Here is a 15,109-nt window from a genome sequence, read left to right as displayed (position 1 = left end):
CCTCAAAATAATCAGGAGCATATATTTAAAACCAGCAGTAAACAGCATAAGTAATGGTGATAAACTGGAACCTTTCCCAGTAAGATCAGGAGTGAAACAAGGTTGCCCACTATCACCATTGCTATTCAATATTGTATTAGAAACTCTAGCCTCGGCAATAAGAGTTGAGAAAGAGATTAAAGGAATTAGAGTAAGTAATGAAGAAAGCAAACTATCACTCTTTGCAAATGATATGATGGTATCCTTAGAGAACCCCAAAGATTTGGCTAAAAAGCTATTAGAAATAATTCATAACTTTAGCAAAGTGGCAGGATACAAAATAAATCCACAAAAATCTTCAGCATTTTTATGCATTACAAATGTATATATATATGTGTATATGTTTTATCCCCTAGAGACCTTGCTGTAGTTCTTCTCACAGCTACCATACCAAGAAGACATTTAAAGTCAGTAATTCTTAAAAAGGAAAATGCTAAAATTTCTGTTGCCGTGAAGATGCCTGGTTTGAAGAAGTTCTCACCTTTTCAGAATGGAGTAAAAAGAGGAGCTTAAAGGGGAAAGAAAGGAGGGGAAAAAAAAGACACAACACTGGGATGTGCCTTTTACTTTCAAGAGGATATCATTTTTATCATTGTGAATGACCTTCAGGTCGTGTGCCACTGAATCCTTGAACAAGAGAGACAGAGACACAGATGCAGAGAGGTAGACAGAAAATGGCATCTTAGAGACAGAAAGAGAGATGAGAGGCATCTCCATTTCCCATATTAAGTAGTAAATATATGTGTGAACTAGAGAACAATCATTTTGTCCATTCCACTGAGTTAATACCTTGTTTCAAGTATACTTCTTCAGAGTTCTGGCCCCCGACAGTTAGGAAGTTTTTCCCTTCTCTTAGGCTAAAATCTTTTTTAGGATTTTTATTGTTTCTAATTCAGCCCCCTGAGATCAAACAGAATGATTCCAATCCATCCTCTTCTATTACCTGATAGCTTTCATATCTGTCCTGTTTATTTTCTTCTCCAGACTAAATATCTCTATCTCCTTCAACCTTCTTCTTTTATGGTCTCAGGACCTTTCATCATCCTGCTTGCCCTACTTTAGACATTGTTAAATTTTTTTAATCTTCTTCTTAGGAATTTTAACTGATTATTGTATAATTTTACTTTTAAAATTTTAAAAATTAAGAAATACTCCAGTATGTTTCAATGATTCATAGATTAATTTAGTTCATATACTTTAATTGCTTTATTTTAAAGAACAGGCAATCAAGGTTTAGAGAGAATAAATCATTTGCCCCAGATATATAGGTATCTCGTAAACCAAAGAGCAGTTGAAATAAAAAAAAATCTAAATGCATTGCTCTTGGCCACAAGATGCCATAATACCAAATTTGGACTTTTTCACATTCTACAAGTATCCTGGGAATAGTAGTGACCAGGATGAAAAGTGACAGTGATTATTGGAACTCACTACTCACCAAGGAGAACTGAGGAAGGAGAGCATCAAGACTCTTCAATGCCCAGGAAGAAAAGTTACAGAATAACTAAAGAAAATTTTTCAAATGGAAAAATTTACATATTTCTAGTAATTGGAAACACTGTTACACCTTTTGGGATATGGGTTCTCTAAACTTTACATTAGACTCTATTTATACAGATAAGAGTCTATGCCAAAGACATTTGAGGCAGTGATATATGTGCCAAATATTAATATTCTTTCACTTGAACAAAAACATTTTCCATAAAGTTAATTTCCCTGGCTATTTGATATCCATGATAATATGGAGACACGCTCATGGGGAATCATGAACAATAGAACTCTAAATTATATCTCTGTTATATCTCTCAAATGCTCTGGTTATACTTACAGACTTGGAATATTCCTTTCTCTCTTCTTTCAATTTTAGAATCACCTTCTACTCCTTTGAGATTCACAATAACCAAATAATTTTCTCAACCAAAATTAATTGTCCTTCTATACTACTCACCAAAGCATTAACCTTCCTCAATTAATTTCATTTTACCATCTTTTTCCTTTTCCCAATTATTATTCTAGTTCAAAAATACTCAGGTAAAGGTCGAGCAGATATTCCTAGCCCATTTCCCTGCAAAGATGAACTCCATAAATTTGATACATTGCACATATTTTCATGTATCTACATAGTATTGACTGGGTTTAATACATTACTTCTTTTTTTTCTCTTTTTCCATTAAAATATCAGTGATTTTATGAAAAATGCTTAAGAAATATCAAAGGCGCTTAAGAATTTCTGAAAGAAATTCTAAAGATGCAAAAACTCAAAAAGATTTTTTAAATCTATGTTAAAGATAAAGATAGCAAGCTAAATGTATCTCACTTCTTTTAATCTGTCCTCAGAGGAAATGATATTCCATTTTCTAACACTGAATATAGTACTGATATATCCTCAACACCAGTTTCCTCATTGATAACATGAAGGTATTGGAATAAGATCAGCAGTGACCTTGCTTCCATCAGGAGATCTATGATCAATAATCATTCACATCACCACACACAGAATTTTCCCTCATTTCTTCATGTTCTTCTGATAGGATCACACTCCCCACTCAGCAAGATACTTTGATTCTGGCATAAAATAAGGGGCAGCTTGGTGGCGCAATGGCATGAAATAAGTATGGCACAGTGGCACATTTCAGCCTAAGTTTGGAATACCTCTTCTTAAAATCCACGTGACTGATCTCAGCAATGTTTGGAAATTTGTGTCACCACATTATTCACACTTCACACTATTCATGCACTAAAATCACAAGATGGTTAGATGAAAAATGGACTTTGATCTTATTCACTGTTCTGTGACATGTGTGCATGTATACACATAGATCTGGATCTACATCGAGATATACTTTGTTTGGGCCATTTCCCATATTTATAATGTTCTTCCCCATTGACCTTTGCCTCACAGAGACCTCGCATTCATATATAACTCTGTTCACATATCATTGTGAAGATGAAATATCTACCCACATATGTATATTTATTTTCTACTGAGCTTGTATATATTTATTCTGCATAAACACTTCCCAATTATCTGTTGTCTAACATGAGGGAATGGAAGCTCTTTGTTATCCCTCCCAAATTCTTTCAATTTTCAAATTCAAATCGTTATCTCTTTGAATTCCTAGTAAGGAACTTAAAGTCTTGTCAATGTTTAAGATTGAGTGTGCATCGGGCATGACCAGTGACCCTCTCATCCATACTGCAAATGTGTATTCATCTTTTTTCCATCTACATAGAATGAAAATTTGCAATATTACTTTTACTGAGCTAAAGAGCTAATTATGCACTGCACAGGGCTTTTACTCAGGATTCTGAACCATGCACTGCCCAGGTCAAAGCTCTCTACTCTCTGGACTTTCTTCTATCCTGCTTAACTGTTTTAACTTCAGAGACCTTAAGTCATAGCCTTCTATCCTTGATTTTTTCTTTGTGCCCTCTGGAAGTCCTATTCTGGCATTAACAGACTTTTATTAAGAGAGAGTGATGCCTTATCCTCCAAAGTCATCAGTTCTCCATTGTGTGTGGCATGAAGCTCATGGGCAGAATTCTCTGTTTGAGTTCAGCCCCTGTGATCACTGGGACTGTGAATCCCTGATGTTAGCAGGAATGGTGCATTCCCTAAATATTGGGGCTTTTCCATCATGGAGCCAAAGATGGCTCATAGATGATGAGTGGGGACAGGAGAATCAGAGAATATGTAATTCTTCATAAATCAAACCAGAGGGATACTGGTTCCATACTCCTTACTGGTGTGTGCCCTCACCATCCTGAGCCACACAGCTCTGCCACCTCTGCTCTGGTTACAAAAAGGGATGGACAAGGAGTAGCACAACAAGGATCAATCGCCATGCAACAGTAAGAGAAATGGGTAGGACCCTTCCTCAGAAACTGTGTTTCTCTCTAACCACACCCAACCCATGGAATTATTAGGAAAAAAAGACCTTCTTGCAGAAGTCAAGGGAAGATAATAAAGATGACAATACTACCTAAAATAATCTATTTATTTAGGATTATACAAATCAGACTCCCAAAAAACTATTTTGATGACCTAGGAAAAATAACAACAAAAATCATCCAAAAGAACAAAAAGTCAACACATTCAAGGGGAACTAATGAAAAAAAAAATCAAATAAAGGCGGCCTAGCTGTACCAGATCTAAAACTACATTATAAAGCAGTGGTTACCAAAACCATTTGGTATTGCCTAAGATATAGATTCATTGATTGATGGAATAGGTTAGGTTTATGGACAAAATAGTGAATAACTATAGTAATCTAGTGTTTGACAAACCCAAAGGCCCCAGCTTTGGGGATAAGAATTCATTGTTTGACAAAAACTGCTGGGAAAATTGGAAATTAGTATGGCAGAAACTGGGCATTGATCCACACTTAACATCATACATCAAGATAAGATAAAACTGGATTCATGATCTAATCATAAATAATGAGATTATAAATAAATTAGAAGAACCTAGGATAGTTTAACTCTCAGACCTGTGGAAGAGGAAGGAATTTGTGACAAAAGAGATCATTATTGATCACAAAATAGAAAATTTTGATTATATCAAATTAAAAATCTTTTGTACAAACAAAACTAAATGAGACAAGATTAGAAGGGAAGCAATATACTGGAAAAACATTTTTTATAGTCAAGGTTCTGAAAAAGGCCTCATTTCTAAAATATATAGAGAATTAACTCTAATTTACAAGAAATCAAGTCATTCTCCAACTGATAAATGGTCAAAGGATATGAACAGATAATTTTTAGATGAAAAAAATAGAAACTATTTCTAGCCATATGAAAAGATGCTCTGAATCATTAATAATCAAAGAAATGCAAATTAAGACAACTCTGGGATACCAGTACACACCTCTCATATTGGCTAGGATGTCAGGAAAAGATAATGTTGAATGTTGGAGGGGATGTGGGAAAACTGGGACACTGATACATTGTTGGTGGAATTGTGAATGAATCCAACCATTCTGGAGAGCAATTTGGAGCTATGTCCAAAAAGTTATCACACTGTACATACCCTTTGATCCAGCAATATTACTACTAGGCTTATAGCCAAAAGAGATCTTAAGAAAGGGAAAGGGGGGCGGAGCCAAGATGGCAGAGAAGATTCAAGCCACTGTGTAAGCTCCTTTCTTCCCTCACAACCAACTAGATTTAATCAGCCTCAGAAATAGCGTTGGACTGATAGAATCCACAAGGACTGGAAGCAGGACTTACCAGCTGAAGAGAATCTGGAGTTTCAGCAGGATGAAATATGAAAACTGATTGATTAGTCCAGGGCCAGTTTTCACATAAAACAGATTACTTGAGGTGCACCACTGTGAGAAAATTTCTTGTATCAGTCTTTGAATCTGACTCAATTTCAGGTCAATGTAACCAAGGTTATTGAGTAAGAACCTCTAACTAGAATGAATAGATGGTCTAGTTCCTTAGCCATGCAGGGCTGAATTCAACCAATGCAAATTTTTTTTTGTTTTGATAGAAATAGGATTCATAATCGAATAGAAACCAAGCTAGCTACAGAACTGAGTCATAAGATGGAGTCAGTGTGAGTAGGTGTCAAATTCTACAGTTAACAATTCACGGTCCTAATTCGCTCACTTGGGAGAAGAAGTACTCTTGTGTTTATTATTATATATAATGATTTTTTTTTGGCAGAGTTGGGCTTAAATACATCCATTTACACATATGCCCCTTGGAGGTGATGCCTCAGAGTTGTTTTAATTTACATTTCTCTAAATATGCGATTTAGAGCATTTTTATATGATCATGAATAGTTTTGATTTTTCATTCTAAAAACTGCCTGTTCATAAACTTCAACCATTTCCCAATTGGGGAATGACCCTCATCTTAATAAATTTAGTTAAATTCCCTAAATAATTGGGAAACATAAGGGCTTTATTAGAGAAATTTACCCTAAAATGTTTTCTCCAGTTTCTTATTTCCCTTTTAATTTTGGATACATTGATGTTGTTTGGGAAAAAAATTAATTCCATGAAATCAATATTATCTCTTTTACCATTCATAATTTTCTCTATCATTTGTTGGGTAATAAATTCTACCTTTTTCGATGCTTTTCTAATTTGTTTATGGTGTTATCCTTTGTCTAAATTATTTGCCCATTTTGACCTTCTCTTGGCACATGGTGTGAGATGTTAGTAGTACTGGAATCCCCCCTAATCCTGAGGTATGGGACATGGGGTCTCTGGCCTCAGGTGCTCCCTCAGTTCTCCCCTCTGACCTGGAAGCTCAAACCAAGAACTTCACTCTTCTGTGAATGAGTGTAGCCAGAATCCCTCCCCACTGCTTCTGTATTGATCAGGAATGTGCTAGCTCCTTCTCATGCAGGGCTGCAAGGAGGAAGCACAGCTGGGCCTGGTGTCCCTTATCAGCTGAGATTTCCTTAATGTTCCCCAACTCAGAAGTCCAACTCTGCATACTGTCTAGGTGAAAGTTTCTGTACTTGGGTTGATGTTATCTTCTAACCCAGCTAGCCCTAAGGCTCACTCCTTGCTCTTTCAGTGGTGTTAGCTTGGAGAAGTTTATACTTTTCAAGAGCCAAACCTCCCTCCTGGTCTCTGGAAGACTACTGTTGTATTCCAACTCATATTTATTTTTTAATGGGTCCATGTTTTCCTTGAGATGCAATTATGTCTTGCTTGAGGAGGAAGTGTGGAGAGGTTAAATTTTTCTGACATAATCTGTAATCTTCCCTGAATCCTCTCCTGTCCTCTTTTACCAGTTTGGCTAAATGTTTATTTATTTTGTTCATCTTTTGAAACATCTTAGATTTGTATCTTCTCCAAATTTTTTTGTTTTTTAGTTTATCTATTTCTCCTCTATTTTAAAACATCTCCCATGTCATTCTTATTATAAGTTGGTTTGTATTTTTCTAATGTTTAGGAAATCATATCTGCTTTATTACTCTTTCCTTTTTCTATTTTGTTAATGCGTGTGTTATAATGTGTGCTTTTTTTTGCTTCCTGAGGATTGCTTTCCATAAATTTCATATTATTATAAAATGATATTCTTTTATTTCTTTATTTCTTTGAGACAGTCTTTATTTTGGATTTTATTGTAAATCATTATTTCAATCTGCAGCTTTTCTTTATGCTCGGTATAATGATTCCTATTTTTATTGCATTATGGGCAATAAAAGACATGTTTACTACTCTTTCATTTATTTGCTTTATTTGCAACATACCTTAGGCTCTTATGCATTGCCAATTTTTATAAAAGTTGCCTGTGGTTGTGAGGAGTTGGTATATTTTGTGGCAGTATAAGTTGTTAGGATGTCAAAAAGTCTTTTAGTTCCACTTTCTCCAGCAATGTTTTCAATGATCTTATTTGCTTTTGCTTGATTTTGTATTGATTTTATCTGGAACTTAGAGAGCAACCTTAAGGTTCCTTCTTATTTTTGCATTACTATCTACATGTATTAATTTAGCTATTTTTCTTTTTAAATTGAGTGTATATGTTTTATATTGATATCTATTTGCTGTATATTATTCCCTTTATGCACAGTGAAGTTGTTTATTTCTCCTTATGTTGTGAATATTTATTTTTTTAATCAGTCAGATAGCTAACTTTCAATTCCAACTTTGGGAAAATCATCTGATCTCTGGTCAGTTTTTCTTGTCGTCTCTCAATTCTATTTTGTTCATGTCTTTGCTATTTCAGTATGTTTCTTGTAGACAAAAATTGAGGTTTTTCCCCCCTCTTATCCACACTTTATTGTTGTTGGATTGTTTCACTGATTTGCATAGACATCTGTGCAAGTTTAATTTATACATTTCTTTATTTGCTTGTAATATTTTTCCTGAATTAGAATTTTTTTATTTCCGTATGTAAAGATAGTATATGTTTCTTCAATTATTTTTGTTTAATATATTTTTAGAGGTATCTGAGGTAGGAAATATGAATGTCATATATTATCATCCTATGACATGTTACACTATATTGCATTATATTATATTATACTGTTATAAGTTATGTTATATTATGTTATATTACATTACATGACATTATTTTGTGTTATTTTGTATTTTATTATTCTATTTTATTATATGTAATATCATCATTGTATAAGAAATTCTATGATAGATGATATGTTATATAAAATTATTGTATAATATCATGTAATATATGTTATATCCTATTATTATATGATATTGCCATTCTGTAAGAAATGATCGTGGATCACAGCATAGCGTTTTCATTCTTTTTGTGGTTGCATGGTGGCATTTTATTTTCTTTCTCAGTTTGGTTGGTTTTGATTTGATTTTTCTTGGGCAGTGAGATGATTTAATCCATATGTGTGCATATCTTGGATTTAACATCCATTTAACAATATGTTTCATATATATTGCCTAACTGGTCATATGTCGAGGGAGTGAGGGGAAAGGGAAGAAATTGAAACACAAGGTTTTGCAAGAGTTCATGTGGCAAAATTGTCTGTGCATAGAGGCATTGTGGGGCTCCTATCCACCAGACCAAAGCATAACATTGACAGGCAGGACCAATAAGAAAAAAGAGATTCTTTTTCCCCTAGATGGTCCTCTCCTCTGGGCAGAACATCATTAGCCAAGGCGGATTGAGTCCGACCTTGCCCATCTGCTCTACTGTCCATTGCACTGGGTAAGCCCTCCTCACTCTCCCTCATCCCCTGCAGTTGGAGTCCAAAGGAATGCTTCTTTGCTGGCTGCCCTTGATATGTGTGAGTGTCTCCTTGTGTCTGTGAGTGGGTGGGTGTGAGTGGGTGAGCATCTGAGCATGGCTACATGGCAGGATGTGTCTGTGTGTGCTTCTGTGAGCTTCTCAATATTCTAGGTCTCCAAGGGGCTGCTCATTCCAAGAAGAGGGAATCCCAGGAAAAGTCTGGGATGAGGAAAGAGGGGTCCTGGCCACTGTCATTCTTGGGGGACAAAGGTGTCTTCTCCAAAATTCTTGGATACTGGGGCGAATCTTCCGAGACTGTCTCTGTGAGAGACGTCCAGATTTCCTGTTGCAGACGTTGGGCTTCTTGGGCTCCAGGGGCAGGACGCATTGGCTGGGAGGGCCCAGAGGGGAGAGAGTCGCTTCTGGTCCCCTGGGGGTTTTCTGAGAGGCAGCCGGATGCCTCCAGTAGGGAGAAGAGAGCCTCCTCGGGACTGGGCTCATGAGGCATGGCAAGTGGAGAAGTGGGGGGCCCCATGGCCACATCTTCCAAGCTTGGCAGACTGCTGCTGTGGCTGCTGCTGGGAGGGGAGTAAAAGAAAGAGTGCAAGGATGGCTGGGGCTGCTGGGGGGCACTCCAGAGGACAGGGATCCCGCTGCTGTTTTCCAGGATAGGAGCCTCTTGCACACCCAGCAGGTGGCCAGGGCCCTCAGAAGCTGCTTGTGAGAAGGTGGAGGGGCTGCACGCTGCAGCTGTAACAAGCGGGTCCTGGGCTTCTCCATCGGACCTCCCTGAACCCGTTGCCTGGCTGCCTGAAGGAGCAGGAGATGAAAGTCTCCTCTTGGGAGCTCCCTCAGCCAGGGCTGCCTCTTCCAGCTCTATTTGCCTCAGAAGGAGCCAGATTTGCTCTTCAACACTTGGCTCTCCGTGGGCTCCAGGGACAGGGTGCAGAGGTAGAGATGGGCGGCTGTCCCCACCGCTGTCCTGGGAGGGTTCTGCCGGCAATGTGGGCTCCTGCAGGAGGTCGAGCAGACCCTCTAGACCGAAGCCATAAGACGCGGCAAGTGGAGCAGTGGAGGTCTGCAGGCTGCTGGGAGTGCAGTCCAAGCCCCAGTGCAGGGGCTGCTGGGGCTGCTGCATGGCCCAGCAGGCCGCGGGGATCGCGCTGTTCCCCCCCTGCACAGCGGCCTCTTCTGTTCCCAGCAGGCCGCCAGGGCGCTCAGCAGCTGCTGCTGGGGAGGCTTTGGCGCTGGCTTCTGGAGCTGGCAGCCGCTGGCCCTGGGCTGCTGGCTGGGGCCTCGCTGAGGACATGGCGGGGCTGCCTGAAGGCCCAGGAGACAGACGCCTCTTCTTGGGGGCCCTTTCCCCCGGGGCTGCAGCTTCCGAGTCCGTCAGGGTGCCGCCAGGCCAGATTTCCCGGTCCCGGGCCTGGCGCTCTTGGGGCACTGGCCGTTGGCCGGCGGGGTCCGGAGCCGCCTCTGAGGAGGGGGCGGCGGCGGCTGGTCCCGGCGGCTGCTCGGCGCTCAAGGCTCCTGCCGAGGGCGCGTCTGTGCGGAAGGCCCTGGCATAGGGATTGTGCTCGATTTTGAGGCGGATGAGCTCCCGGTTGTGATAAGCAGTCACGGCAATGAACTCGGTCTCGGGGAAGCTGAAGACGTGGCTCCGGGAGGGGGCGCCCGGCGCTCCCTGGTCTCCACAGGCGACTTCTTCCACGTGGAGCCGGGGCCGGTACCGGTGCTGAGACCGGAGCCGGAGGGCGCGCGGCGCGCTCCGGCCAGCGGGCTCCTCGTTGCTGAGCTTGAGCATTTTAAAGGCGATCTCGCGCCCCATCCAGTGCGCGCCCGTGTTGGGGGAGTCTGGGTGCGCATACACCTGGTTCCCGGGAACGTGGCTCTGTTCGGGTCCATACGGAGCCCACCCGGCCTCCTCATAGCGCCAGTGATGCTGGTCGACGCGCACCATGTCCACAAAGACGCGGTAGCGGGCCCGGGGCTCCATGCCCCGGATGTGGTAAGCCAGGAAGGGGAACATGGCCCGGCCCGGCCTGCTGAGGCGCATTTCGTTCTGCTGCCGATGGAACGTGAGCCACAGGGAATGGTTGCAGAGGACGACCTGGAGCGTTCCGGAGCAAGCGGCGCCGCAGTTCTCCAGGGGAGGCTGCTGGGGCCCCGCCGCCGAGGGCTGCTTCGGCGAGGAGGGATGGACCCAGACAGGAGAAGGGCCGGGATCCGCGCCCTGCGGGGCGTCAAGAGCACAGCCCATCGGGGGCTGGTTCTCAGCTCCGACGCCTTCCCTGTGGGGCCCCCGGGAGGGGCGGTCCTGCCCGGCGGCACTGGGGCCTGGGGCCTTCTCGGCCAAGGGCATGGCCGCCTGAGGGCCTAGAGGGGCTGCGGGAGTGAGCATCGCTGCTGGACTGGCCACGTCCTCCTTAGGGCCGGTCTGTAGTGTTCTCTTGTCCGTCAATTAAAATCCTTCTCTGGGAGGAGGTTTCTTTTCTTGAAATCCTTTTCTCCCCGAGCAGCCTTCTTCTGGAGCCTCCAGCCAGAGCAGAGGTTGAATCTGGAATCCTCTTCTTCCTCAATCCTGGCTCTGAATCTCCTCGAGCTTCCCTGAAGTTCTCCTGGGAAGTCTTGTCCTTAACCCACTCCAGACTGCTTCCTTACCAACTGCCTTCTCCTTTTATCCTCCCAGAGAATGGGATTGTGGGTACTCCCAGGGGCCTGTGGGAACTCCTACAACCAATGAGCTGGCTCCTTTTAAAGGGCTAAACTCCTTTTCACAAATCTAAAGGTGTAAACTCCTTTTCAAGGTGTGAACTAAAGATGTGAACCCTGAGCTAGAGAATTGTTAAGGACTGACTTAGCACCTACTAAGGACCTAACATCTCCCTTTTCTTTTGATTTAGAACATAGGATGGTCATGACTTTGAAACCTAAATCCATCAATATGGGAGGTATTACCTATAATTACAGAAATTACATGAAGGCATAGTATTATGACACATGCTAGAAGTGATGTAACAAATAACATGATGAAATAATCATCAATTGAGAATTTATACATGTCCATAAGCCCATTGTCCATTAGTTCATGTGCCAGAAATCCAATAAATTCCTGCAAGTTTTAAAATCCTACAATAGTCTCATCTTCTTTTTCTTTCATCTAACATTACTAAAGCCACTTGGATGAAATTGTAGGTATGAAGTGTATCTTTGGAAATTAAGTTTGGTTTGGAATTGTAGTGTTCACTTAATTCCTCTCCCTACTAATTCCCATTCCTCTAGATCCAATTCTTTTTCCAGAGAAAAACAAGGACATATGACCTGCACAGTTTTTAAAAGTTCAGTGATCTCCTAAAATCACAAGCTTTTCATAACCTTGTCAATGCTCTCTAAACAGTTTCCTTGAACAGAAACAGAAGGCTGTTTTCTAAAAATGGGCCCCATTGTGCTGAAATTCTAATTGAGCTCTTTAAGAAAGTTTCCTTGTTACTCATGCTGATTTCTGGGTCAGTTCCTCAGATCTCCCAGGCGATCAGTCAGTCAATAAGCATTTGTTATGTGCTTAGTACCTGCCGGAGACATTGCCAAGAATTCCCCCACCACTTATCTACACTCAAACTTTCAAGAGGGTTAATAATGAAGGGGGTAATTGATGTAAAAAGGAGGTGCTTGTGATACATATCAGGCTGCCTGAGCTCTGGACCCTATAATCTAATCTTAGAATGAGTCTCTTTGAAGTTCTTGAGTTCTATGGAACTTGTTGCTAGCTTCTGATCTGCTCCCCACTCCTGCAGGTGGCTGTACAAAAATTATCTGCAGGTTCTGGCCCTGTTGTTTGGTGTGGAGTAGATCTACAGAGACCCTTGACTCTTCCCTAACATTACCCAGTTGTTTCACATCTACAACACCTACTATAAGGATTCCAGGACATTGGAGAGCTCCCTGCAGTGGCTGTCAGGTCAGGGCCTGACCTCCACTCCAAATTTTAGCTGTGAGAGGCAATAGCTATTATTGGAGGAGCCATGTCTGCTCTTTCTGTCCAGATAGGGACACTACTGGAGCTCTACAGATTCCCACAGATAAGAGTCTGTGACAACTTGTACCCCTTTTTTTAAAGGAAACATGTCCAAAATCAAACAGGATAAAGGGAAGAAACCATACTTTTATTTTGTGGTGACTATGTGCTATACGTGTTCTAAGAGCTTTAAAATACAGCATTTGACCTTTAGAAGTATGTTGGGAGGTAAGTGCCGTTATTATTCTTCCTTTCACTGTTCAAAAAATTGTAGCTGAGAGAAATTAATTGACTTGCCCAAAAATCACACAGAAAACAAGATTAAGGATTTTTTGAAGTTTAAATTTAAATTTTTTAAATTTAAATTTAAAATTTGAATTTAAAATCTGCTACCAAACAAAGAAAAAAGGACAATTGATCACTTTTAACAAAAATTTATTTAAAATCAATTTCCCCCATGGAAGATCTATTAAGAGCAGTAATTTAGAGTTGAGAAGTACAAGAATTGCAATTGGTCACAGCTAGTCACAGATGCAAAAGGATATCTAATCACTAATGCTTATTAACAGTCCTTATGATCAAAGAGAAAGACTCATTGAAAATGGTATCTACAAACTAGATCAGCTGTCCAAATATGATTTCTTTACCACACTACATTTGGCAATCCCAAAATTACACTAATCTTTCTTCTCCTTTAATAAAGTAGGAACATGGCAGTACAGAAACAAATGCAAATTCCACTTTCACATGAACAGAGTTTTTGTGTACGTTTCAGATTAAAAAAAAAAAAAGTTAAAGTTCATTTCCCATTTGGAAGAAAAAGAAATAAGTTACCAATAGTTGAAATTGATAAAACTTTAATGTTGACTTCGTTATCAAAATGGGAAAAAAAAAAAAAAGTTTTAAACATACACCATACACTATCTGACCTAACACTGACTCTCTAAGAATGTTTTCAAGAGAATACAAAAACAAAAACTATAACTAACCCCGAGGATTTTTTATGCTTTACAAAATCTCATTTGCAGGGAAACTAGATTCTTGACTTAGTTTTTAAAGCTAATTCAAAATCTTCCTTTGTAAGTGTCCAGGTATCTGGCGAATTTCTTCTTCTAAACCAACTTCCATCTATTTCCACATTCGTTACAGAAAACATATGTTGTCATAGGTTCATAAGGACTTAGGGTGTGAAACTGGGTCTAGGTACCGTTCTTCTTGGTACATTTGCCACATCGAAATAGGTCCGTTTGGGTCCCACCCGTCCGGGCCATTTGATGTGTTCTAATAGCTTCTTTGGTCAGGTTTCTGCGTATCTCTTTAAGTTCCTCACTAGCCATTTCGACTGCAGTCATTCTAGCAAAGGAATCTGGAGGTATGTTCCCACACAGTACGTTTTTCCTTAAGTTTGGCTTCTTTGCATCCTTGAGATTTGCTGTTCTCCTTCGTAGCCTGTTTTGATACTTCATGTCCCTGCTCCGTAACTCCTGATATACAGCTTCCTCAATCTGAGCGCCCAGTTCTTCTACATCGGCGCCAATAGCGAAGTAGTCACCTCCAGTTCTGAGGGCTGCAGCAAGCAACTCTCCGCACTTGATTGGAACCGAACCTGAAGTGCTTGGTGCCCGGGGGAAAGCTTTAATGAAGGAATCAGAAGCCTTTGTCTCTTCCTTTGCTTTGCTCCTGCAGCTCCTTTCTCGTTTTGCCTCAGGCCTGCATTGGGAAGAGTGAGCAGGTCCCTTTTTTGGTTTCTTCAGTCTTGGAGGCCCGGAGACCGACTTCTTCCAGCGTGTGACGAGAGACTTGGCTAATGATGTGACTTCTTCATCTGTGCTCTGCTTGCGCACAGTATTTACCGATATTCCAATTTTTGTGGACCTCAATAATTCCAGAGTCATGGGAACGTCTTGAAGTTCCTTTAGTAAATCCAGTGCCCCGGCCGCGTTCTTGTTCTGCACCATCTTATCTATCTTCTTGGCTGTGGGAAGGATCTCCACCTCCATGGCTCGGGTGCTTTTCCAACCCCACTCTCGCCCACACCTCGAGGGGATGGGACACGGGACAAGCGGGAGCAAGAGGGTGATGTCAGAAGAGAAAGCTTGGGAGAGGTGCAGCAGTCCCAGGATGTCAAGAAGAGACACCCACCGAGAACCAAGGCCCAGGGCCCTCTCAGCCACAAATAAAGACCGGGCTTGGGGACTGCTCCTCTCAGGCGCGGGGGACTGCTCCTCCCAGGCAAAGACAGCGGATGGAGCGGGCTGGACTTTGGAGAAGTATACTTGAAGGTACTGTCTTCTTGCTTCCTTTCCTGGAAAGGGACTGAGATTGCTGCCCCCAGCCTGCATGTCTTTCTCTAGAATCAACCATACTGGTGATGTCTTCTCTCTG

General features: G+C 41.3%; 1 pseudogene; it reads right to left on the bottom strand.

Moving 5' to 3' along the window:
- Window positions 1-13,923: 13,923 nt before the first annotated feature.
- Window positions 13,924-14,724, bottom strand: LOC141551623 (transcription elongation factor A protein 1 pseudogene; annotated as a pseudogene).
- Between the last annotated feature and the right edge of the window lie 385 nt (window positions 14,725-15,109).

This window comes from Sminthopsis crassicaudata, chromosome 1 (genome assembly GCF_048593235.1).
Source record: "Sminthopsis crassicaudata isolate SCR6 chromosome 1, ASM4859323v1, whole genome shotgun sequence".
Classification (NCBI taxonomy): Eukaryota; Metazoa; Chordata; class Mammalia; order Dasyuromorphia; family Dasyuridae; genus Sminthopsis; species Sminthopsis crassicaudata.
This window is presented reverse-complemented; position numbering and strand designations above follow the sequence as displayed.